At 32.4% G+C, this 24,766-nt stretch overlaps 1 long non-coding RNA gene across 1 annotated transcript in view; it reads left to right on the top strand.

Moving 5' to 3' along the window:
• LOC143063916 (uncharacterized) overlaps positions 1–23,673 on the top strand; it is a 29,880-nt gene extending 6,207 nt beyond the window's left edge. The window contains exons 3-5 of the long non-coding RNA XR_012975137.1: positions 11,860–12,081; positions 19,327–19,495; positions 22,819–23,673. This is a non-coding gene — a long non-coding RNA (uncharacterized LOC143063916). The remainder of the gene's footprint in view (positions 1–11,859; positions 12,082–19,326; positions 19,496–22,818) is intronic.
• Positions 23,674–24,766: the final 1,093 nt, after the last annotated feature.

A 24,766-nucleotide genomic window follows, 5' to 3' on the forward strand; every position in this document is an offset into this window, starting at 1 on the left:
CTTGAGAATGAAGAAAATAAAATTCAGCCTGACCAAGTCACCATTGATAACTTAAGTGAAATTATAATTAAATTAGAAAATAAGGAAAAAATGGGAACAATAATACCTTCAAGACAAGATTATTACGAAGAAGATATAGATAACATAGATTTCTTTAAACAAGCAGAGAAAAAAGAGGAGATAAACGAGAAGTAGAAAGTGTATAAGACAAAAATGGAAAATCATGCACATCTAAAAGTGAGGTGATTAAAGTAGTGACAGATTTTTATTTCGATCTATATAAGTCCTAAAACATTGATAGACAATCAATGACAAACTATTTAGAAGACCTTAATCTAAATAAATTAACAGAAGAAGATAAAACAAACTTTGATACCTTTATATCACTAGATGAATGTCTTAAATTATTAAAGGAATTCAAAAATAACAAATCTCCAGGAGTTGATGGAATAGGAAAGTCTTTTTACTTAAAATTCTGGAAAATAATAGGTGAAGATCTGTCGGAAGTTTTGAACAACGTGTATTTAAACGGAAAACTCACGGAAACAATGAAGACAGGACTGATCTCACTAATATATAAAAATAAGGGTAATAGAAAAGACATGAAACAATGGCGACCGATTAGTCTACTATGTGTTTAACAGTTGATTACAAAATTCCTACCAAATTCTTAAGTAAAAACTTGTCAAAAATATTAAACAAATTATTAGATAAAAATCAAACAGGTGCAGGACCAGAAAAATTAATATCAGACAATCTTTTATCTATAGAAAGCATATTGGAGTATAAGGACTTGAATGGCATAAGTGGTATATTAATTTCATTTGACCAGGAAAAGGCTTTTGATCGGGTGGAGCATGAATTTATCATACAAGTGTTAAGAGCGATGAATTTTCCGTCAAACTTTATAAGATGGATTGAAATCATTTACACTAACATATCAAGTAAGGTTATTATAAATGGAGCACTTAGTGACAAGATTGAATTTACAAGACCCATAACACAAGGATGCCCAATAAGTATGAGTATTTATGCTGTCATAATAGAAGCATGAGCCTGTAAAGTTCGCAGAAACAATAATATACAGGGAATACAAATTCCTAATCATAACACAAATGTAAAGCTTTTTCAACACGCAGATGATTGTTCTATTACATCGACGAATCTAACAGACTATGAAAATAAGAATTTAAACAATTTGGTTTGGTATCTGGCTCGAAAATTAATGAAAACAAAACCGAAATTTTTAAAAATTGGAAATCCTAATACAAAAAAACTTTAGCAGTATAAACAAACTAATCAAAGACGAAATTAAAGTCCTTGGAATATGGTTTGGGAAAAATGCAGTTGAAATTAACTGGAAAAAGAAATATTATGGACTGATACAACAGATAGACAAATGGAAAAAAAGAAAACTCCGATATAAACATAAAGTTTTAGTTCTAAACACTTATATAATTAGTAAATTCTTGTATACTGCAAGAATATATCCACCTAGTGAATTTTATATAAAGAAAATAAATAAAATTATTTATGATTTTTTTCTGGGACAACATTGAGCTGTTAAACAGAACAACAATTACCAAACAATATAAAGATGGTGGACAACAAGTTCCAGACATCAAAATGAAATGTGAAGCCTTACTTTTATACAGAATATCTCAAGTATTACTGGAAATTCATCTGTATGGACATCATTATTCATTTATTTCATAGGAATCACTACAAGAGCCATACTTTCAAAATTAGCAGAAAATATGTATAGACATTCTGTGGTCACTATAGGGCAATATGAAAGATTAAAATGCATATATCTTAAATATCAAAATAATATTATACTTAATAAGAAAAGTTTTAAAGACGTTTATTTACAGCTGTTAGAATTGAACAATGTTATAAACAAGATTGAAATATTATACCCAAATGTAAATTTCCAACAGATATGGATTAACTTACAAAGGGTGAACAATCTGTATATAAGAGATTTATCTATAAAGTTGTACATATGATACTGCCAACAGGGGCGTGGCTGTCGAGGAGAAAATTTTACATACAAACATATAAATAAAGCTATTGTAATAAACATATTGAGACGTTAGAAAATGTGTAACTTTGACATATTTCAGAACCTTAGTTTGTAGAATTATACAAAATGAATAAAAAAAATTAAATTTTAGTATGAATACAAATACATGTATACTGTTTAATATTGATTTAGACTTGTTTCCGTATATTTATGTATATGTACATAGTATTTGGGCTTGTAGATATATGCCAATAGAAGAACACTTATCAGAAATACTTATGTTAAAATACTATAAAGATGAACATTTATACAAACATTTGAATAATATTGTACAGTAGTTTCTTTTTGCTAAAAATAAAATTTAAATAAAAAAAAGCACAATGATGAGAAAGTTGACAAAAATACATCAGTATCAACCCTTATATAGGTGTTTGAAAAGATTTTTAAAATGTGTTTTTGCTATAGGAATTTTATTACATTTAAGTTGACTCTATCCTTTGACTGGGAGAGATCCGTTTGCGCCAAAAATGCGTCCTTTTGCGCCACAACATTTTTTATCCAATGCTACGTTTGCGCCATCTGTTTTAAAATTACATGGTATCATTTGCGTCAAAAATAAAACATACGATTGCGCCAATTAGAAGAAAATCACCTCCCTCCACCTTTATTCGGACTTGGAACCTGCAGTTTACACGGCAAATATTTCCTTTTCTGAAACACACTTTCTTCTTACTGTTGTTGCATGGGTATTTCCCAATTTAATGTATGTAGTAGCTTGCAACTTAACTTTATTTCCAAAAAGACAAACATTGAAGGACGAAATGCATAAAACAGTTCATAATAATTCCTGTGGAATACTTCTACTCCATTTTGGTACGTCTTGTGGTAGATAGAGTTTCAGCCCATGCGGATGGTGGGAACAAACCACTGTGTCATCAACAATATGTGGCTATAACATAATCGGCAAAAGCTTCTATGTTCTTCTCTTTTGGCATATCTTGAAATAAATTTTCAGCAAAGCAATAAGTTTTCTTCTCTCTCTGTACATGATCTGTCTAGTGCATTCTTCATGGTGAAATATCTCCGAACATATGATACTTTTTAAGTAAAAAATAATCATTATAATATTTATGAAAGATATGTGTACAGGTAAATTGGCGCAAATGAGTTCCGAATATTGGCGCAATTGATACATTTGGAAAACAAAATTTGGCGCAAATGATACCCCCGAAAAAACATTAGTTAGTGCAAAGGGACTGCTGTCCTTTGACTTCCTTGTTAGCATATGTAATCACAACTAAACTAAACTCGAATCTTTTATAACCCGCTACTTTTTATATTTTGTTTTGTTAAATTGTGTGCTATTGTTTTACATATGATCGTTATTTTTTCTATAAAGTCCACAACAATCTGAGTGTCTATAAATAAAAAAAATAATAAAAAAAAAAAATAATAACGATTGAATTGAAAAACAATCATGTGGTGTCCTTGGGGTTTATCAAAACCACTAGTTTTCAACCAGTTTGATATCAGTTTACGGTACTTATTTATTTGAATTGAAATTGTTTGACATTTTTTTTTTAAAGTAAAAGAAGTTTAAAATAATCATTTGCCGAATTTTAGTCAGATTAGGTTTCATTTCAAATATATGAAAGAGATAAATGTTTTTTTCAAAATGTTCCACAGTGTTTAGTACATTATTTACAAATAATTTCCAGTATTTGTTAATTTAGAGATAAAGATATTATTTTGATAGATGCCTTGAAAATATGCCTTAACCACATGATGTGAAAATTAATAAAAATGAAAAAGACCGACAGAAATATTTTCAAATACTATTTCTTTAACTCTATTTTTATTTAAGAAGAACATGTTTGTGAGAAGGAAATCCAATTTGTATTCTTTTTTATTACAAAATTGTTTGTTTAATGTACTGTATGAAATAATTTATGAAATAACGACTATGTGGTATGTGCTTTACTCGTATGTGCTTTACTCACCGTTGAAGTTCCACGAACTAGTCAAGCTTGAGTTTGCCGACTTAAGACGAGCACTGTACAGCCAATGCAATATCTGCTGTTTGGATACTATAAGCGCCACTAATTATTGTATCAATGCTGGCTTACAAAATCAACTGATCAAAAAGATCGTCTGTTTCATAAACTTATGAAAGACAGTGACAAGTCAAGATTGACTGCAGAAAAAGAAAAAAACTGTGACAAGTACTCTGAGCGATTTTGAACATTTGAATGTCTTATATTCAGTGCTATGAAATGTAATGTTAATAACTGTATAATATATGTATATATAAATGTGAATTAAAATATTTAAAAGAAATATATATTCAGTCATTTATTAGTATGAACATCAAATTAAAAAAAACCTTCATTAGATATAATATATTGTTCTGGAGACAAATTATTATTTACAAGAAATAATTACAAAATACACTTGAAAAAATACTTCCTCATTCTGAAAAAAAAGCATTAATAAGAACAATTCATTTATTAGTATCCAACTTTACCAATCTTGTCCATTAAACACAACAAATAGCATGATTCCCGTGTAATCAGTTATGTAATTTAACACATGTCAAACGGTTAATTGATTTTCGCCACATCAAAGAAAAACGGTCAACGTGTCTAAATAATGTTGAATATCTCCTTTATTTGTGATTATTTTTCTATAAAAATTGAAATTTATGCATTAATATCAATCTCTAACATAATTTGTAAAAATAATACGTATAACAGCAGTCTTTCTAGTCCTTAGTGGTATTGTATAGTCCTTAGTGCACTAAGGACTCCTAGCACGCACCCAACTTGACCAACGTTCCAAAACTTGTCTTCTTGTAATCAGCATGGCTTAATACCGGTAATTACCGGGATATTGTAAAAGTGACATATTCGGGTATTCTAACGGTCGACTTCCTAGCAGGCTTGTTTCATTTAGTACACAATGAACAGGGTCAATTAATCACGTGCGTGATCGAGAGTGAACCAGGTGTGCACAGGTAAAATTTATAAAATATACCATTCCAATATAAAACTGTCCATGATATACACACGATACAGCCTGTGTACAGAATTTAACAAAATTTAAGAGTGGTTATAAGAATAGGTATTGACCAAATCCCCATGTTATCTAAAACGCTTTTATTTATATTTCAGAACCTTTTCTTCCGTTTTTCCACAATTATTTTTTTTTTCTATTTTTTTTTACTTGCCTTGAATCCAGATTGGTGATTTTGTGTATCTTATTGCGTTGAATTGGTGATTTTCATAAATTCGACGTTGTATCTTTTTTTGTAAAATGAAAATAAAACGTAAAAGATACCTAATGTGACAATGATATAGTATGAACAACAACCGATAAGGAAACCCGGGAAATAGAATAAAAACTTGAGATACCGTGACTTTATTTTTATGTACAAATTTTTAAAAACACCCAATTACAATACTGAAGTACATTGTTTGATATTAACGTCGGGAAAGTATTACATCTTCTTGTTGAAAATAAAATCAATAAATACGAATTAATGTAAAAAACGTGGCGGAAAATGAGTAGCCTATAGCTACATGGATGCACGATTTGTACAGTGTCCTTACGTTATTCGTAGTCAACGTCCTAGGGTTTTCAAAAGCCATATTATGCGCTTAATTCCTCTCTGAAAATTTAACCCCTATCAAATAGCCGTGAATTTTATTTAATAGTATTACAATTGAAAAAAGTGTCACTCATTCAGAATGCTATTTTACTATATCGGGTTGAAAACAATAAAAAAAAAATGGGCGAAATATACCAAAGGGACATTCAAACTCGCAAGTCGAAAATAAACTGACAACGTCATGAATAAAAAAAGAAAAAAGAAGACCAAAAGACCATCAGACAAACAAATCATTTATGACAGCACATAGTTGCAACTGCCATATCTACATAAAGCATTGATGATATTATAATAATCTATAAAAAAAAAAAGATGTGGTATGATTGCAAAAATGAGACAACTATCCACAAAAGACCAAAATGACACAGACATTAACAACTATAGGTCACCGTACGGCCTTCAACAATGAGCAATGCCCATACCGCATAGTCAGCTATAATAGGCCCCGAATCTAACCGGTTTCGCATTGTGTTTGAGCATATTATATGTAAAGCATCTTGCAGATAATGCATGTTTGATTTACTTAGCGCAAATGCACACATTGCTTTTGTCCATTCATCCGGTATAAAGCTAGTTTTGATAATTGTTGAAAAATTGGTGAATAATGATATGATAGCTACTAGTTGTGTTTATATATTTTTTTTTAATTCTATGGCTTATTTTTTCTGACCCTGATATACTTTTACTGTATTGAGTACATATTCTAATTTTTACACGGTTTATTTAATGGTAAATATTTAGTTGATGTCTTCTTAGATGAATTGTTCACTCAATGTTTCTGCTCTGTCATGGTCGTTTTCTGCTGGTGGACCTACTTAAGTCTCAAGTGACAGTATACTTTCAGATTTCTTTTTATCTGACCTGGCCTTCAAGCGAGCTTTTCTCGTCACTTGGCGTCTGTCGTCCGTTTTCGTTTTTGTTAACTTTTCCAAAAATCTTCTTTGAAACTACTCGGCCAAATATTATCGAACACATGTCTTTTAGGAAGTCATCTGACAGTTTGGTTAAACTATATACAACAATTATCTTTGGTGTATTTAGTTTAAAAAGTGTGTTGGATTAGTCTGACTGCCAGCTAAGATAGCCGACATGACTAAAATTAAAACAAAGGAATAAAATGCAAGTGCTGTCTATTGATACCCGCTATGAATAGCGAAACCCTGATGTGAAAAACATCTTTAGAATGTTGAGCTCTACTTAATGTTCATTCACGTCAAAATGGTCAAATGATTTCTTAAAGAAGTTATCGCCCTTATATGATGAATTTTACCACTTTCCATGTTTGTCGATTAAATAATGTATTAATTGTATATTTCAATAATATTGAAATATACAATTAATTATTTTAATAGATAGAAACTTTTAATAACAAATATTAACATCAAGACAAGATCTGCAAGGAGATTAAAATGTCTTGTGAAATCGTTAGTCGACTCGTTATTTGAGTTCTCGCTCTAAATGATTTTACCAAATCTTTAGTGCTAAACTCTCGTTTATTTACCTGTTTAGGGCGGATCCAGTCATTTTTAAAAGGTGGACGGAGGGGGACCAACTGTATGTCCATTCAAATGCATTGATCTCCCAAAAAGGGGAGGTTCCAACGCAAAAAATGACAAATAAAATATGTTTAAACTTAATTAACGAAACTACACAACAATTATGTTGACAATAAGATAGGAGCTATAAATACCGTTACTTTCTTCAGTCTTATTTATTTACGTAGTTCTTTCCTTTTTTCCCCATTAAATTCCGTTCATATAAATATTTCTTTCCGTTTCCGTTCCGTTTTCCGTTTCCGCCGTTTAGCAACACCCATAATGTTGATCACGTAACGTCATAAGCAAGTTTCGCGCTATTCAATTAAATAACGTCAAGCACTTTGCATAGTTTTGAAACAGTACTATATTTATTATCGATTGGTCATCTTAGATCAAATCAAATATTTCATTGGATAAAGAACATATCAAAATTATGACATAGCGTAGTCCAAGTGTACTACAACATACTTGACATACAACATGACAAAAAATGTACAAACACATAATGCATAAAATGAAAAAAATAATGCTGTATCTATAACTACAAGTTTATTCTGTGTATAGTACTTCCATTATTTATGATAGACTTACTGACACTCCGCATTGTTTTGAACTTTCAGTTGTGGTTTTCTCATTATTGATGACCATACGGTTGCCTGCAGTTGCTTACACCCACTTCTTTTAAACTTTGTTGGTTTTTTTCATCTATTTTTTCAATAGTCAGGATTTGTCATCACCCTGTCAGCACCACCTGTCTAATTTGATAATAATTTTAGATATTTGGATGATATTTGGCTCTCAATAATGACGATTTCAGTAAGTATACTAAAGAAATTTATCCTGTTGAACTTACTTTAAATAAAGCTAATACTAACAATGACCACTGCCCTTTCCTCGATCTTGATATTGTCTATATCATTAACAGAAAGCTTAAAACTAAAATTTATGATAAAAGAGATGATTTTTCATTTCCTATCGATAATTATCCATTTTTAGATGGTGACTTTCCCTTGTAACCATCTTACGGTGTTTATATATCTCAACTTGAACGATTCGCTCGTTTATGTAACAATGTTTTAGATTTCAACAAGAGAAATTTATGTATTACTGAAAAAATATTACTCCAGGGTTTTCGATATGACAAACTAGTCAAAACATTTACCAAATTGTATCATCGGTATAAGGACAGTCACATCATTCGTAAATGTATATAGCTCAACATGCAGAGTTCTTATACGTTCAGGTATTTTGCATCCAATCTTTATATATGGTAACACCCTGTTTCAATAGCAACACATGAAGTATAAGGAAAATATAGATCTTTGTTTCAAGCATCGTATTCAGTATTAGTAAGTCATTATATGAGTTTTAAAAATTCATACGTGTCTCAAATTTAAACATGATAAGGTGCTACTTCATTGATTCCATTGTGGTGTACCGTCGAGTCATCACAATCTACACGTTATAAAATAATATTATAATAAGGACAATTGTGCTGAAAGGTTGGCATATACAAAAACTATAACACAAAATGGATTAAGTTAGACATAAATTTTCAGCAGCAAATGTTTCAAAGGTAACAAAAAATGACAGGGAAAATAAAGATAGCACACTCTTTTGTTCACGTCCGAAGTCAGGAGCCTGTATTTTAGTGGTTATCGATGGTTCATGTCTGTTACATATGTTTTTCATAAATTGAATTGTTATAAATTGAGCCGTTAGTTTTCATGTCAGTTTTACATTTTTTCATGTTCGGGACTTCCTAAGCTGACTATACGGTTAGTGCTTTTCTCATTGCGTGACTGATTCCTGCTACAAACGGTTTTTGAATAACTCTATACATAGTATCTATCCATTTTTGCAAATAAACTAAGTAAAAAAAAGTATTATTAGCTATCATAAACTTATAATATAAAAAAATATTCAAAATGCAGAATGCTATTTTATGCCTAATTTACAATTCGTGTCAGTTAATAAATTGTACACTTATTATGCCCCACCTACGATAGTAGAGGGGCAGTATGTTTTCTGGTCTGCGCGTCCGTTCGTCCGTCCGGTCGTTCGTTTGTCCGTCCGTTCGTTCGTCAAGGTTTTTGGTCAAGGTAGATTTTGATGAAGCTGCAGTCCAATCAACTTGAAACTTAGCACACATATTCCTTATGATATGATCTTTCTAATTGTAAAGTCAAATTAGACTTTTGACCCAAAATTCACTGTCCACTGAACATAGAAAATGGAAGTGCCAGTTTCAGGTTAAAGTTAAAACATGGAAAATGATAGTGCAAGTGGGGCATTCGTGTACTTTGGACACATTCTTGTTTATTTATTAACATACTAACCATGCTAACGTATACTTGTTTACAAAGAATTAAGAACACCAAGGCAAGCATCAAGTTCAACGCTTAGTTTAATAGTGTCCCTCGACAATTCAAAACAGTTCAGGACATTTGTTTAAAATATTTATTTATACACCTTATCGCTGATCCCGGCTGACTCGGCTGCTTGAACTTTTGAAGCATGTACAACAATCACTTTTCCATTGTGGCGTCAGATATTTTGTTTTATGACGTCAAAATTTTACGGGAACCAGTGTGATATCCAGTAATGGCGGACAAATAGCGATATAAAGGTGTATTATTGGGTACAAGAAGTAAAACCAATTGGCAAATATTTTTGTTTGTTTTGCTCAATGACTATTTGTTCATAATGTGTTTTTTGTCTGTTTCATACTATACTTTTATGTTATCTTATCATTAAGAAGCATAAGAATTGTTCATTCTAAAATTTGATATAGCACTTTCTTGCCTTCAACCCTGTAATTACGACGTCAAATGACGTCAAATAATATATGACGTCATGATGACGTTTTATGATAAAGATGAATAAAAAAAAAAACAATAAAAATAAAATCCACAAAATGAATAAAATTAATAATAATTGAAGGAAAGGTGTTTTATTTAGAAATATTACGAAAGGGAAAAAATATTCTATTTTTTTACACAAAGGACACATATGTCCTTCCCGCAGTAAGAGGGAATAACGCGAGATTGCAGAGTAGCCAATCAGTATCACGTATGATAATGAAACATACAAACAAGATAAATACTTTATATAAGTCTCACCACTTCGTTACATATAAAATACATACCCGTAGCCAGGGGGGTTCGGACGAATCCACCCTTGAAACCTAATAAGTCAACGTTCTGTTCAAATTGTGACTGTTAAAGTCGAGGTCATGAGTCCAAATACCCCCCCCCCCCCCCTTGGAAATTCTTGGCTACGGGCCTGAAATATACAGCTTTTTAAAACACAAGTTAGGTTAACAACAAGAGCCACTCTATACAGAGTTATGAGTGACTATTAAAAAAAAAAATTTAAATTATAATACAAATACAAGTCAACTATCATGAGTATAAAATAAATCTAATGTAATTATTCGCTTTTATTCGTCAAATAGAAGTGAGTGTTATTCCCGGTGTTATTCACCGAGGTCCACTTGCAAAATCATTGGTTTGCTTTACCGATTTTGTACTGAGAGAGAGAGAAAAACGTACGTAACATACAGTGAGGGAAAACAAGATATGACGATATTTCACTCGGTTTATGACATTTGAGATCACCTAAGTTATATAACATCTTAATACGCAGTCTCGATCTGTTCCTTAACCTTTGTGAACTCTAAAATTATTGAATAAACCTATTTGAATCGCAGGGTTCTATTCATTTAGCATGTTTATGATATATTCAAATACGCAGCAACGTTCAATTACTTAACATTTGTCATTTTTTTTAAAATCATTATCAAACTATTATATTATACCAGCTGGCCCGAGAACACAGTTATTTCGTCGGGCATTTCTTTTAGACAATAAATGGAAATTAAAAAAATCCCACCAGCGCTTTCTCAGTTAATATTTTTACGGTGTGGAAAACTTAGGGGACAAATTATATCAAAATTATAGAAAACATCATCAGCTCAAACTTAAATTTTATGATAAGTGGGTATTTAATTCTTTTGACAGCTTCCGAAGTACTAATTTTAACCTCTTTTTATTTTAGCTAAACCAAATCATCACTTTTTCTTTAAAATTCATGACCCAAAGTTTTTACAATGGAGTTTCATCCCCTCCTTCTATTTGAGGCATAACAAATGTAGAAATAAATTTAGAAATGGTATAAAAAATTGGCAAGTATTACACTGTCCACGCTAGGGACTATATGTTTTCTCATCAATTGGCGTCCGTCGTCCGTCGTCCGTCGTCCTTATTTTTGTACAAAAATCTTCTCTGAAAGTACTTGGCCAAATTTGATGGCCGATATGGCTAAAAAAAGAATATGTGAGTATAATTCTAGTTTGGCCTATTATTTAGAAACTACTATAAATCGACAAAATCTGACAAGAAATGTTCAAAATGTTGAGCTCTATCTATCGTCTATTTACGTCAAAACCTTGTCAGACGACTTCTTAAAGAAGGTTTCCCTAAAGATAATTGTTTAATTTCGATACTGGATGTTACAAATAATTCATGTCATCCCTATCATCCAAAATTTAACACGACGAAAAGATTATGGAACACTATAAAGTAATTATTATCATGTGCTTTATTTAAATTAACTTAATTTTCTAGAATTTTGATGATGAAACTTTACTTAAAGACTCGAGAGGGAGAAAGCACAAAGCAATTGATATCGTTGTAGTATTCTTGAAGTCACTTTGTGATAATAGTATCAAGAACCTGCAAACGTGTAGTGACATAAATAATGTAAACGACTCATGTTGGGTGCTGATGATTCCATCAGTAAGGGCTGGTAGCAGAGCTGTTGATTTTTTTAGGAAGGCATGGCGTAAGGTTAGTGTTAGTATATAAGTTGTTGCAAAAATTTTAAATTCAAAGCGAAAATTTTGTCTTTTTTCTTTAAATGTTTAACATAAAATAAGATGTGGTATAATTACCATTGAGACAACTTTCAAGTGACGTGGATGTAAACACCACACGGCATTCAGTATTGGGCATAAACGTATCGTATAGTCAGCTATATAAGACATTGACATTAAAATTAACATTACAAAATGTGAAACAATTCAAACCAGAAAACAAACACTTATTGCCAAAATAATTTATACTACTAAAATTAATATAAGACGGCAAGAACCAATGAGTTACAAGCTCTTTCTTAAGGACAAATACACTAGTAATTGGCAGGGATCAGTACTACTGAAACAGACAAACTTACTTACAACTGTAAACATCAGTTGGAAATGCTTAACTCAACAGATGGATATTAAGTTAAAAAAAAAAAAAAAAAAAAAAAACATGCCTAAATACAACAAACACAAAGGACCGATCTTAAAGTTCTCAAAATTTCTGACAGCTACTTTATGGAAAATAGCAATTCAAAAATAAACATCAGAACAATAAAAATATAACAAACCTTAGTGCAGCGAAAAAGTTAACAGTAGTACAGAAGCAGTCATTAGCATCAGTACTGACCAAAGAAGTAATTTATATCAGTAGAGAAAAAAGTAATAATTGTATGACTTTACATTTGTTAATGATTATTGATAAGTTCGATAATTTTACAAAAGCCGTGAACGGAGTTCCATTTTATTAACCGGATGTCGAAGTAAAAGTCGGTTATTGATTTACGATATATATACGGCATGCCGGTGGGGGTGGGTGGGCGGTCGACTGCGAAACCGTTCATTTACATATAAATGCTTTGAGGATTTTTTTTTCAAAATAAGATAATAATATTATGTTGTTTCCCGTGACTAAACGAAGGTAAAGTTCAATTTTCACGATTTTAACATTTCACGTTAGTAGCCCTTTCCAAGAATTAATTTTTTGATGAATTAATCCATTTCTGTATGAAGCGAAATAACTAATTTTTTTTTAAAAGACATTATATTAATGATAAATGACATTTTGGATGTGCTTTCTTCTTTTCTTTGGTAAATTGTTTAAAGAATTTTGTGGTAGGATTGTAGGATTCTGTATAAACTAATTTTCTGAATGCTGTATTTGTTTTGTGTTTTAATTTGTGTAACTTATAACTTGTACAAGCTTTTTTTGTACAAATTACAATTTGAACAAAGTCAAAATACAAATTATAATTTGAACAACAACATATGCTTACAATTATAATTTGTATTTTGACTTTGTTCGAATTATAATTTGTACAAAATTTGACTTAAAATCACTTATAACATGTTACACTACAACAATTTATGGTATGGATGACATGGATCTTGTGATAAAAAATCATTGATAAACACCAAAGAAGTTGTATTCTATGAACACATAATAAACAGTGTATGTAAAGTGCGGATCCTAAAATATCATTTTCACTGTATATGCCAGAAATTTTTGATGTAGAATGATAAATAAACAGACAACTTTTTTTTTATTTTTGAAGAAAATGAAGAAAATTAGTTAAAAAGTATATGTTAAGAAACACATAATACTAATAAAACAAAGTAAGAGATGCGAACGGGTTTTTTTTCGCGCCTAAATCCAAATAGCTGTGAAATATATACCAAAATAGGTGAATATTTAGGACATTTCACGAACAGATCGTGCAGGTGTTTTATAACTAACAGGTAAGATGTTGTTGCAGAAAAAATATTCATTTCAACACAATTATTAAAGTTGTATAACGTAGAATAGGTTTTGTCATTCAGTTTCTTCATATTGAACTGAATTCCACTATGATGCTTTCTTTATGCGAGTCATGTTTACTGTCGAATAATGATACTATTCTTTCATTTTCACTGTAGAGCGATTCATTAGTATTGTATATGCGGCGCATTTTCACTGTATGATATATTTATTTTTGTATCTATTACGGCGTATTTTTTTAGCATGTAAAGCAAGACTTTAGTTAGCGTGCTTGCTTTAGTTTGTTTTTGTACAATCCTTATGATAACACCCAATTTAATTCAAATATAATAATTATATAAATACAGGTTAAACTATGCCGATACATATTGTTTAAAGATGTCAATCTTATTTACAAAGTTTGTATAAACAATTATACAAACTAAGCAATCAAGTCAACAAAAGTTTTGCTTTACATGCATTAGGAAATTAGCTGTAAAGCCTTAATTTAGCCGACTTGCTCAAACAATAGATAAAGTAAGAGACGGATTTGATAAAATTTAACTTACGGAGGAAAGTTTGGTTTTAAAACACTCTAAATAAATTCAATAGAAATAACATTTATTTCAAATGTATTCCATTTTTAAAATTTCTTATGAATCGTATAGGGATCTTTATCCTTGTTTTTTTTATCCATTTCCATATCCTTGTTTTTTTTATCCATTTCCATGACACTTCACCACTAATTACGTACATCTTGATAAAGATTGAATCGTTGGTTTTCCCGTTTAAAAGGTTTTACACTGGGGCCCTTTATAACTTGCTGTGCGGTGTGAGCCAAGACTCCATGTTGAAGACCGTATTTTGACGTATAAAGGTATACTTTTATAAATTGTGACTCGTTTTGAGAGTTGTCTCATTGTCACATATGACATCCTATCTATCTGTGGCTCAACCCGAAACGAGACGGGATAAAAAGGGATAAAAAACACACTTTTTTAATATATTTATAATGGGCTTGATATGAGTCAGAAAAGAGTAGAATAGTGGGTCGCGTTGGGGTATAAGCGTGACGCGGAATTGCCGATTTTTTTGTAAGCGTGACACGTGATAGTCAAATGATTGTGTCGTGAAAACGAGAAATAAAGTATAGCGGGACACGGAAAATTTTAAAAAATGAGAACTGCATAGTATAAGCGGGATACGGGAATCTGATAAAGCAGTAAGCGGGACACCCTCCCCCCCCCCCCCAAATGAGACTCCAGAATAAGATATTTTATTTTATCTTCATCCTATTGTTAAAGTCATGCCTTCAATAACAAATGTATCCCATGCATGCATTTTTATAGACAAAAGACCTTATGGATATTTGGGGTTCTTTGACATGCTGAATCTAACCTTGTATTCAGTTTGGGGATTTTTACCAAGTTACCGAAATAGCCCACATAGAGGTCCAAAGGGTCTAAGATCATCAAACATGAATTGTAGCATGCATGTTGTGTACAATTACCCAAATGTGCATTGTTTGACCTCTGTGGTAGTATCCACTCGCGGATCTAGAAATTTTTATAAGTAGGGGTCCAATGACTACCTAAGCGGGGGCCCGCTCCAGTGATTCCATATAAAAGTAGCCAAATGTTTTCCCAAAAAGGGGGCAACCCCCTGTCCCCCTAAATCCTCCTCTGGTATCGAGCTGTTCATTACGGATATTTTTTTTTTGTATCAAGGGTGCTCTACTTCACGTACCAATGCAAACAAAAAAGTTCGCCCACACCTTACATTACATGTTTTAATGACTGTGGATAATTTATGTCACATACCGTTTCACCTTATACAGTTAAAATCATGCAAGCAACAATCGAGTCAAGAACATTTGTTCTACCAAAACTGTCTTTTTCAGAATATGGAAATTGAAGCAGTTGAGGGTACAACTGGGGAAAGTTAATCTTTTATAAGCTTTTCTGTCACCATTGCGTTTCAAGATGCATATTTCTCTGTTCGCAAGTGTATTTATTGCGTGGAAGATAACGTCCTCAAATGTACTCGTCTCTATTTTACACAGACTGCACATAAACTCCGCAATATCAATCTTTGACTTAAAAAAATACAGAAATATCTTTTAATTTTTTTTTTTAAATCAAGGAAAAACGTAATTTGAAGAATACAATATGACATTTTGAGAAGCGTTTTTGTTACAAGTTTGAAAAGCTATATATTTGATAAAGAATGAATGAGGAGTTAGTATTTCAATTTGAAAATACATTTATCATCAATTCTAAAGTCATCAACTAAGTTTTTTCATTTGTTTCAAGTGCATTTATCACATAATTCTACAATAAAAATTCCTCGCATCTTCGAAAATTCCACATCAGAAATGACTGCACTAACAGTGATAATTCATCGCATCTATAGTTAAAATGGATCGCTTTCAAAAATCGATATGCTATATTATGTTGCTTTTATAACACTTATTTGAACTTTAATGCTATGTTTGTACATAATAAAGACATATCACAATGAAAATATATAAAAACTTTCCTTCAAATCAGTTAATTTGGTATTTTCAAAACGTAAACAAATACAGTTTTCCCATGATCCTTTATTCTACAATAGACATACCCGCATATGACAGTGAAAATGAACTAGCTGGATTCGCACTTTACAGTCAGGAGTCTACTTCGTCAAAATTATCTCCCCATTACGCCAGTTCATTTTCACAATCGTAGAAATGGATGCCATTGTAGGGATGACGCGCTACCAATATTGCTCTTGGAAACCGATACATTTATCCACATTGCACCATTACGATCATTATATGTTAGTTGTATTTTAAAAGACAAATGTAAAAACTAGCTAATGAGCATCAGTTAATAATCTTGTCTGCATTGATTTAACTTAAAACTATTGTCTGATCGGTTGTCAGGTGGAATTTTCGAAAATTCATAAACATTTAAAAAAAATTCTAATTAAATATTTCGTGGAAGGGCAGACTAGATTTTTTTAGTGTATGAAGACTATAAACCCTAGTAATCACACATAAAAAAATAGAATTTTTCGAAGATATGCATTTTCATCATCCAACTTGAAAGACTGTCGTCAAGTACTTTCAGTAAAAAAATAGCTATTCGAACACACCTTCTCTGTTTTTGTGACTCATTAGATAGGTATTTCACTTGACCCATATATTTCATCTTTTAGTACTGTGATTCTTTTGTGTTATAAAGTCAACCTGTAGCTTTAATATATAAAAATGATAGAATCTGAAGCGAGACGATGTATGAAATATTCTTACTTTGTACGATATCAAGACAAAATACTCAACTCAAACACGCCCTAACATAAAAAGGTGCATTCGATTTTCTCTTTTTGTTACCCATTTTTGGAATTTTTTCTTCAGTCACATAATGGAAGGGCAGACACGAAAATTACTGAACTATTAGATTGATATGTTTTCCGTCCGTGGTAATTTTTTCATAAAAATCGGAGGTTATGCATTTTCTTCATCCAACTTTAAAGATACCCATGTCGTCGACTTGATATCTAATTGTTCTGCTTAACTATGTACTAAATAAATTGAAAACTTATGCAAATGGTGTTTTTAAAATAAAACACCTCGTAATTGAGAAGAAAACTGCAATTTTGTTTGTTTCTATTAACTTTTAAAAATTTGGTCACTATAGTAAACAATACAGTAAACGTTTATCGCCTTCTCTAACAAAGAGCTTCGATTCTTTTGTTCTATTTCAACCTGGTTTCCGACTGTTTATATACACTGTAATAAATCTTATTTACAAAATACATAAATAGTTCTGTATAAATTGTTTGAGCATATATTTTTGTGAGTGAATTATGTCATCGGGAATTGCACAACATCTTTTGTTATTTACATTCATAAGCCCCTTTCCCCTTAGCGTTCACTTGAAAGAAAACCCTAACCACCAGTTTTTGAAAGCTTTTTATCTGCTTCACGTTGCGAAAGTAGAAGGGCAGAAACCCATGCTGTGAAAAAGATGTGTCTTCAATAGCTCCAATCTGATTTCTTGGCAAATATATTATTAAAATTCCTACAATAGTCCCCCTACAGCAGTTCAAATGCGGTACCCAAATTTCCAGATTTTATGATTACACAGAAGATATTTCGAGGATCAGTTGGGGTACGATCATACTGACATTATGACGTCAGTTTTAATCTAGCGCCGTAACACTGTACATATAAAAAAGAAGATGTGGTATGATTGCCAATGAGACAACTATCCACAAGACCAAAATGACTCAGACATTAACAACTATAGGTCACCGTACGGCCTTCAACAATGAGTAAAGCCCATACCGCATAGTCAGCTATAATAGGCCCCGATAAGACAATGTAAAACAATTCAAACGAGAAAACTAACGGCCTTATTTACGTAAAAAAATGAACGAAAAACAAATATGTAACACATAAACACCGACAACCACTGAATTACAGGCTCCTGACTTGGGACAGGCACATACATAAATAATGTGGCGGGGTTAAACATGTTAGCGGGATCCCAACCCTTCCCCTAACCTGGGACAGTGGTATAACAGTACAACATAAGAACGAACTATAAAAATCAGTTGAAAAAGGCTTAACTCATCAGATGGACAAAAATACAAGTGGACGTGGCCGGGTACTTATACATCCCGACACAAAAAGACGCAATGATATATAAGGCATGATGATGGAATTGTTACAGATCAGCTGAATCATCTATTGTAAAGGATCCTACAAAATAATGTAAGATGCAGTCACAGAAATAATAATATTATAAGTACATCTGAACCAGTGACGACTCTACAACATATTTTATCCATCGGATCACCAGGCAGCAGTGATGGTGATACAAGGCTGAAAATAAATTCTGTATATATATATAATTCGTCTAAACACCAGCCCAACAATGTTAGATGAGTAAATTTATAACCAGTCTTATTAAAGGGTGCAGCTCTATGTATAATATAAATTATTTTTTTCAAATAAGGTATGATTAAATCAAAGACAAAGACATAATTTTAATATAACAGAAGTATTGATAATTATGTGAACACATGTACCTTGATTATGTATCTATAGATCCAAACATGAATTGTTGCATTCAACAATTAAACAATATTATATCTTGAAAAAAATAGTTCTCTCTAGTAATTCAACTAGGTGAAAAAAATTACGTTCCTTTACATTTCGACACAGTAAGTATCAAACCATCCATTTCTATCAGTCATTTTGTCTGTTCTGTTTACGAAAACTTCCATGCAATTAAAAATGTGCAGCATTCAAAGCCCGTTCTATCAGATTCCTGAACGATTCATATACAAAAGGTCTGGCACCACGTCTCCCTTATTCATCTTCAGAGTCTGATATTCAGAATAAAGTTCTGCTATCTAGCTCTGCTCGTCGCTTGGAATGGATCTACACTATCTGTATTATCATAGAGAAAAAAACCTAGTGCTCTAATTTAATAATTAATTTTACAGTTAAGTCAGACTTACCCACATGAAATATCTATGAAAATAAGATGCACAACACTTACCCTTCCTGATGCAGCTCTAACTTACTACTTATATCTACCACCAGAACGATGTAACACAATTGATATTGACAGAATTCGGATCGGAGAGAGAGTTATGGTTATTGGTTTTGAAGGCACTGCGAATTTACTTTATTCTTCTTGAATATGAAGTTATTTGTTTCTTTTTTTAGGACATAGTTTTTATACGTTATATAATATTACTATCGGCGTTGAAATGTTACTAATGTTATACAGTATATTGAGAAAAAATAACATGTAAAAATAGGGAGATTTGGTATGATTGCCAGTTAGACAAATATTAGGTTGGTCCCCTCCGTAAAACATTCAGTATGCCTTCGGAATATACAAATATTAACGGTCGGTATTGTCAAGAATTTCAATAACGACCGGGAAACAGACTAGACAAATATCAACCTGAGTTCAAATAGAGTGGATCAAAGCAGTTAAAGGCAACAATTTGTTTTCAACATTGAGAAAAATCCACACCATATAGTCGTCCTTAATAGCTCCGACAAGAAAAATACGAAACTAAATGTCCACTAAACATTATGCAGAAACTTATAGGATGATAAAAACACAAGTTTAAGCTTTCTAAAAAGCTATGGACTGCTTCGCTCTATCATAATTTTAGGTAATATGTGTGCATGTGGTTGTTAATTAGTTTTGGAAATGTGGTATTTTTAGATATTGATGGATAAAAAAATGATGTTCTTTAAGAGTGTCTGTATGCGTTAAATACCCATGCTTTTAAAAATCTAAATTTCTTGTTGAAAATTAAAACAATCATAAATAGACACGACTCTGGGGATGTGCCTAGATTGTCAGAAGTTATAAACTACAGATAAATGAATGCATTTTTGTAAACATTGTATATGAACATTGTTTAGCAAATCGTGCAAATTGCAGAGTAACAAAGCAAATAAACACGTATTAATAATTGATTTTTCAATACTGAATTCATCTGTGAAATGTATGCATAATAAAACGAACATGAATTAATGACAGTTGATCGGAACTGAAATACACATTGTCAATTTTCCTGCATTTAATGACTTATCCTGGCTGTAATTCTTTATCTAATTTAAGCCAATAGCTGTTGCAGCTCAGCCGCATACAATCAGAATCTGTACGTGAAAAGTAATTTATTCAAATGGCGTGTATTTCGATTGAAACTAATAGCTCCGCAACGTGATGCGAAGCAACAAACATTAACCCGAATAATCCAGTCGTTATATTACGATCACTACCATCACTCCTCGAGAAAAGTCGTGGATAGAAATGCTGAATTAATTGAGTTACACAAACATCAGGTAAAGAACTGGATATGAACTCAAATGCGTTTGTACAGTACACTATAAGCTACTGTATAACAAGTATTGCATGTTTAGTTTTTTTTTCTGTTCTGAAAGTAATCTGAAAGGAAACTGTAATCTGAAAGCAAACTGAAATGTCTAAAAGTTAGACAGTTGGTTCTCGCCAGCCTGTTCATCTGGAGAAGCGAACAATGCAATGTCAATGAGAGGAGGGTAAAACAAAAAACAAAACAAACAATTAACAACAACAAAATGTCACAGCCATAACTGAAAAGTGGAAAAGATAACATTAACATGTTCCAGTCTTACTAAAGCCCGCCAGCACCACTATCCACTTAAAGGATTTTCTTATCCCAGGAAAAGATTACCTTGGCCGTATTTGGCACAACTTTTTGAAAGTTTGGGTCCTCAACTATTTTGATCTGAGCGTCAGTGATGAGTCTTATGTATCTACGAAACGCGCGTCTGGCGTATTAAATTATAATCCTGGTACCTTTGATAACTATTTTACTACTGGGTCAATGCCACTGCTTGTGGACGTTTCGTCCCCGAGGGTATCACCAACCCAGAAGTCAGCACTCCGGTGTTGACATGAATATCAATTATATGGTCATTTTTATAAATTTCCTCTTACAAAACTCTGAATTTTTCGAAAAACCAAGAATTTTCTTACTCAGGAATAGATTACCTTAGCCGTATTTGGCACAACTTTTAGAAAGTTTGGTCCTCAATGCTCTTCAACTTTGTTCTTGTTTGGCTTTACAACTATTTTGATCTGAGCGTCACTGATGAGTCTTATGTAGACGAAACGCGCGTCTGGCATATTAAATTATAATCCTGGTATTTGGCACAACTTTTAGAAAGTTTGGGTCCTCAATGCTCTTCAACTTTGTACTTGTTTGGCTTTACGACTATTTTGATCTGAGCGTCACTGATGAGTCTTATGTAGACGAAACGCGCGTATGGCGTATTTAATTATAATCATGGTACCTTTGATAACTATTAAGCATGTTCTTAACAATTAACATGTGCTTTTTAAAGATTACACATACAAATCGATTTTGTTGAAATATGCAACAAATTGATACGAGCGGATTCCCCTGGTCAGCGATATTTCGAATGTTTTTTATATGATTTTCATTTCATCCTTGCAACATTTTCTGTCGGATGAAATGTTGATTGAAGTTATATATATGCTTAATTCATTACTTAAGCATGTGAAACTCATAAAGGACCAACCCCCAAAGAATGATTGTGGTATAGAAATATTGCACGCCCTTTTTTTTGTCTTCACCCTTTTCTGACAGTTAAATATTGCTTAAGTGGGAAGTCTGTTTATGTGTGGGGGGAATGTATAAACCCGCGACAGCCTTCAGTCGGAATAGGGACTTTAATTACACCTTATGTAAGAATCCTGGGTTTTGATTGGTTGATAGACAGTATATTTTTCACCAATTTACTGTTATCAAATGAATATCGTTCATTTTTAATGCCGCCGGGGTATTTGCAAAAAGGATATGCCTTTTTTACCCTCTGTCGTGGTATTTGCCAAAAAATACTCTATGCGACTGGACGCTTGAAACGTCACGATCATCAATGCGTTTTTGAACATTAACATTCGGTGTAATTAAACAGATATAGCATGTTATTGAGGGGTATTTGCGAAAAATACCAGTCTTGAGAATGAATTTCCCTCGCCTTACGGCTCGCGAAATTTTACATTTTCTCGACTGGTATTTTTCGCAAATACCCCTCCTTAACATGATATATATGTTTAAAATCCAATGCATCAACATGTATGACATATTGTCGCTGGACGGTAACCAAAACAATCATCAATCAAATTGAGGAGTCGGTAATTGTCACTTTCCGACCTGTACTTCCTACTGGTATTACATCTTGCTTACTTTCTTAATTTTCTTTTGACAAATGATTTCACTGAAATTAACCTAAAAAGTGTTTTTTTTTTTTTCAATTTATTGAATATGTGTCCATAAATATCCATAAACCAACATATTCGAATGTGTAACCAAATAAGATAGGCCTGGATACTTAGTGTGAGTCGGTACTATGCACCGATGACAGACGAGAGAGTCTATTTCATAATTGTGTTTATCTTCCAGAAGAGCTTGATAGTTTTAACATATACGAGAAGAAGGAAAAAATGAAATTTAAACAGATCGTCCACTTTCTCAGTGGAACAAGTTCAAGGTGCCTTATACTCAAAGCTTTCGATACTTTCTTTGAGGATTTGATTGGTTCTTGGATATGGAAAGTTGCAAAACAATACTGTATCGACTTATGGCAAGACATCGTTTCAAAAATTGACAAATTGATGGAATCGAAAATGGACACCGATTACATGGTAACATTTTCCCTAAGCTTTATTGATTTGGAGAAAATTTGTGCAGAAAACACAAACATGTCACTTAAACAAATTTTAGAAACATCAGAATTTTCAACAAAAATTAACTATGGGCAAATGAAATTGAGGGTAGAATCAGTTCTAATAAAGTCCTTATTTGACAAGTGCCTCTCAAAGATCATTCGTGAAATACAACATGTTCTCGTCAAATCGGACGACAAGGAAGTCACTACTTTGATACTAGCTGGAAATATTGCAAGATCTGGTCTTTTGATACATGCAATACAAAAAGCATTTCCAAGCAAACAAATTGCTGTATCGGATGAAGCAAACGAGGTAGCATTAAAAGGAGCTGTGCTGTTTGGACAACTACCTATAGTTGTATCATCCATTTTTAGTGGAGCACAAGTAATGGTTGCCACCAAAAAAGGACATATCACTAAAGTGCCATTATAGATTGTAAATTGTATATAAAATGTTTGTTTGATATTATGTAGACAATATTAACCTTGTTCTTGAGTAGATTGTGTATGTTTTGGCACTCTATTTGACAAATAACCATTTCTGTAATCTTGTCGTAAACTTATAACAATAAAATGTTTTTTGTTTTTTATTTAAATTGACTGTTTTCTAGCAACATGGAGAGTAGTAAGGTGTGAGGAGTTTCACGAACCCGAAAATACAAGGCGTTAATGGGTTCCTATATGAAGCATTACTCATCCACTTAGGACGTCACTGGATGTTCATACCGGTTATTGGGTAATCCCGATGACGCAGCCAGGATGTAACGTTGTCTTTTCTTATATAAAGGTCTTGTTTTAGTCATAAACAACAACCAAAAATAGAAAAGATAATCAAAATTACCTAAAAAATAAAAAAAATAAAAAAAAAAGAAATAAAAGAAATTCACTTATTCTCTGCATAAAGTTGATCCATTATGAGATCGAGTCGTGATATGTGATAAGAATACAGGAAGCCAAGCATGTAGCTGAAAGATGGATGTATTTTACCATAAAGAATCGAACAAGGACTTTTTTTTTTATTTTTGAAAATAATAACTGTGGCGCATTTAAAATTCAACTTCACAACCGCTATATATTTGTATATAGAATAGGAATGAGCACAGTAAGAGGCGGATTTAGAGGGGGCACAGGGGGGGGGGGGGGGGGCAGGCTCCCCATTTTTCTTGAAAAAAATTGGTTGATTATGTAAGGTATCACTGAAGCATGACCGGAGCAGACCCTCTCTTAGGCAGTCCATGGGCCCCCACTTATGAAAATTTCTTATCCGCCACTAGCACTGCAGGAGTTATCGTTCGTACTGCATCTGGAACACCAACGATACGGCTCAATGAAAACCAATTTACCTCAAAGTAACCAGAAACGAACAGTATGAAATTGAATTCTTCTTAAGGGCCGATAATTTCAAACTATATCGCATGAAAGATGACCAGCGGGGTTCGTGTTGTTTATTCTTTAGTTTCTATGTTGTGTCATGTGTACTATTGTTTTTCTGTTTGTGGGTTTGTCATTTTTAGCCATGGCGTTGTCAGTTTGTTTTAGATTTATGAGTTTGACTGTCCCTTTGGTATCTTTCGTCCCTCTTTTAATGACTATGCTTTCGCAAGAAAAAAGGAGATTGAATAAACATACAGAAAGGGTGACGATGTTTGGTTGTAACCTATTTCGTAACGTCTATGCTCGATC

This window comes from Mytilus galloprovincialis, chromosome 2 (genome assembly GCF_965363235.1).
Source record: "Mytilus galloprovincialis chromosome 2, xbMytGall1.hap1.1, whole genome shotgun sequence".
In the NCBI taxonomy this organism is placed as follows: Eukaryota; Metazoa; Mollusca; class Bivalvia; order Mytilida; family Mytilidae; genus Mytilus; species Mytilus galloprovincialis.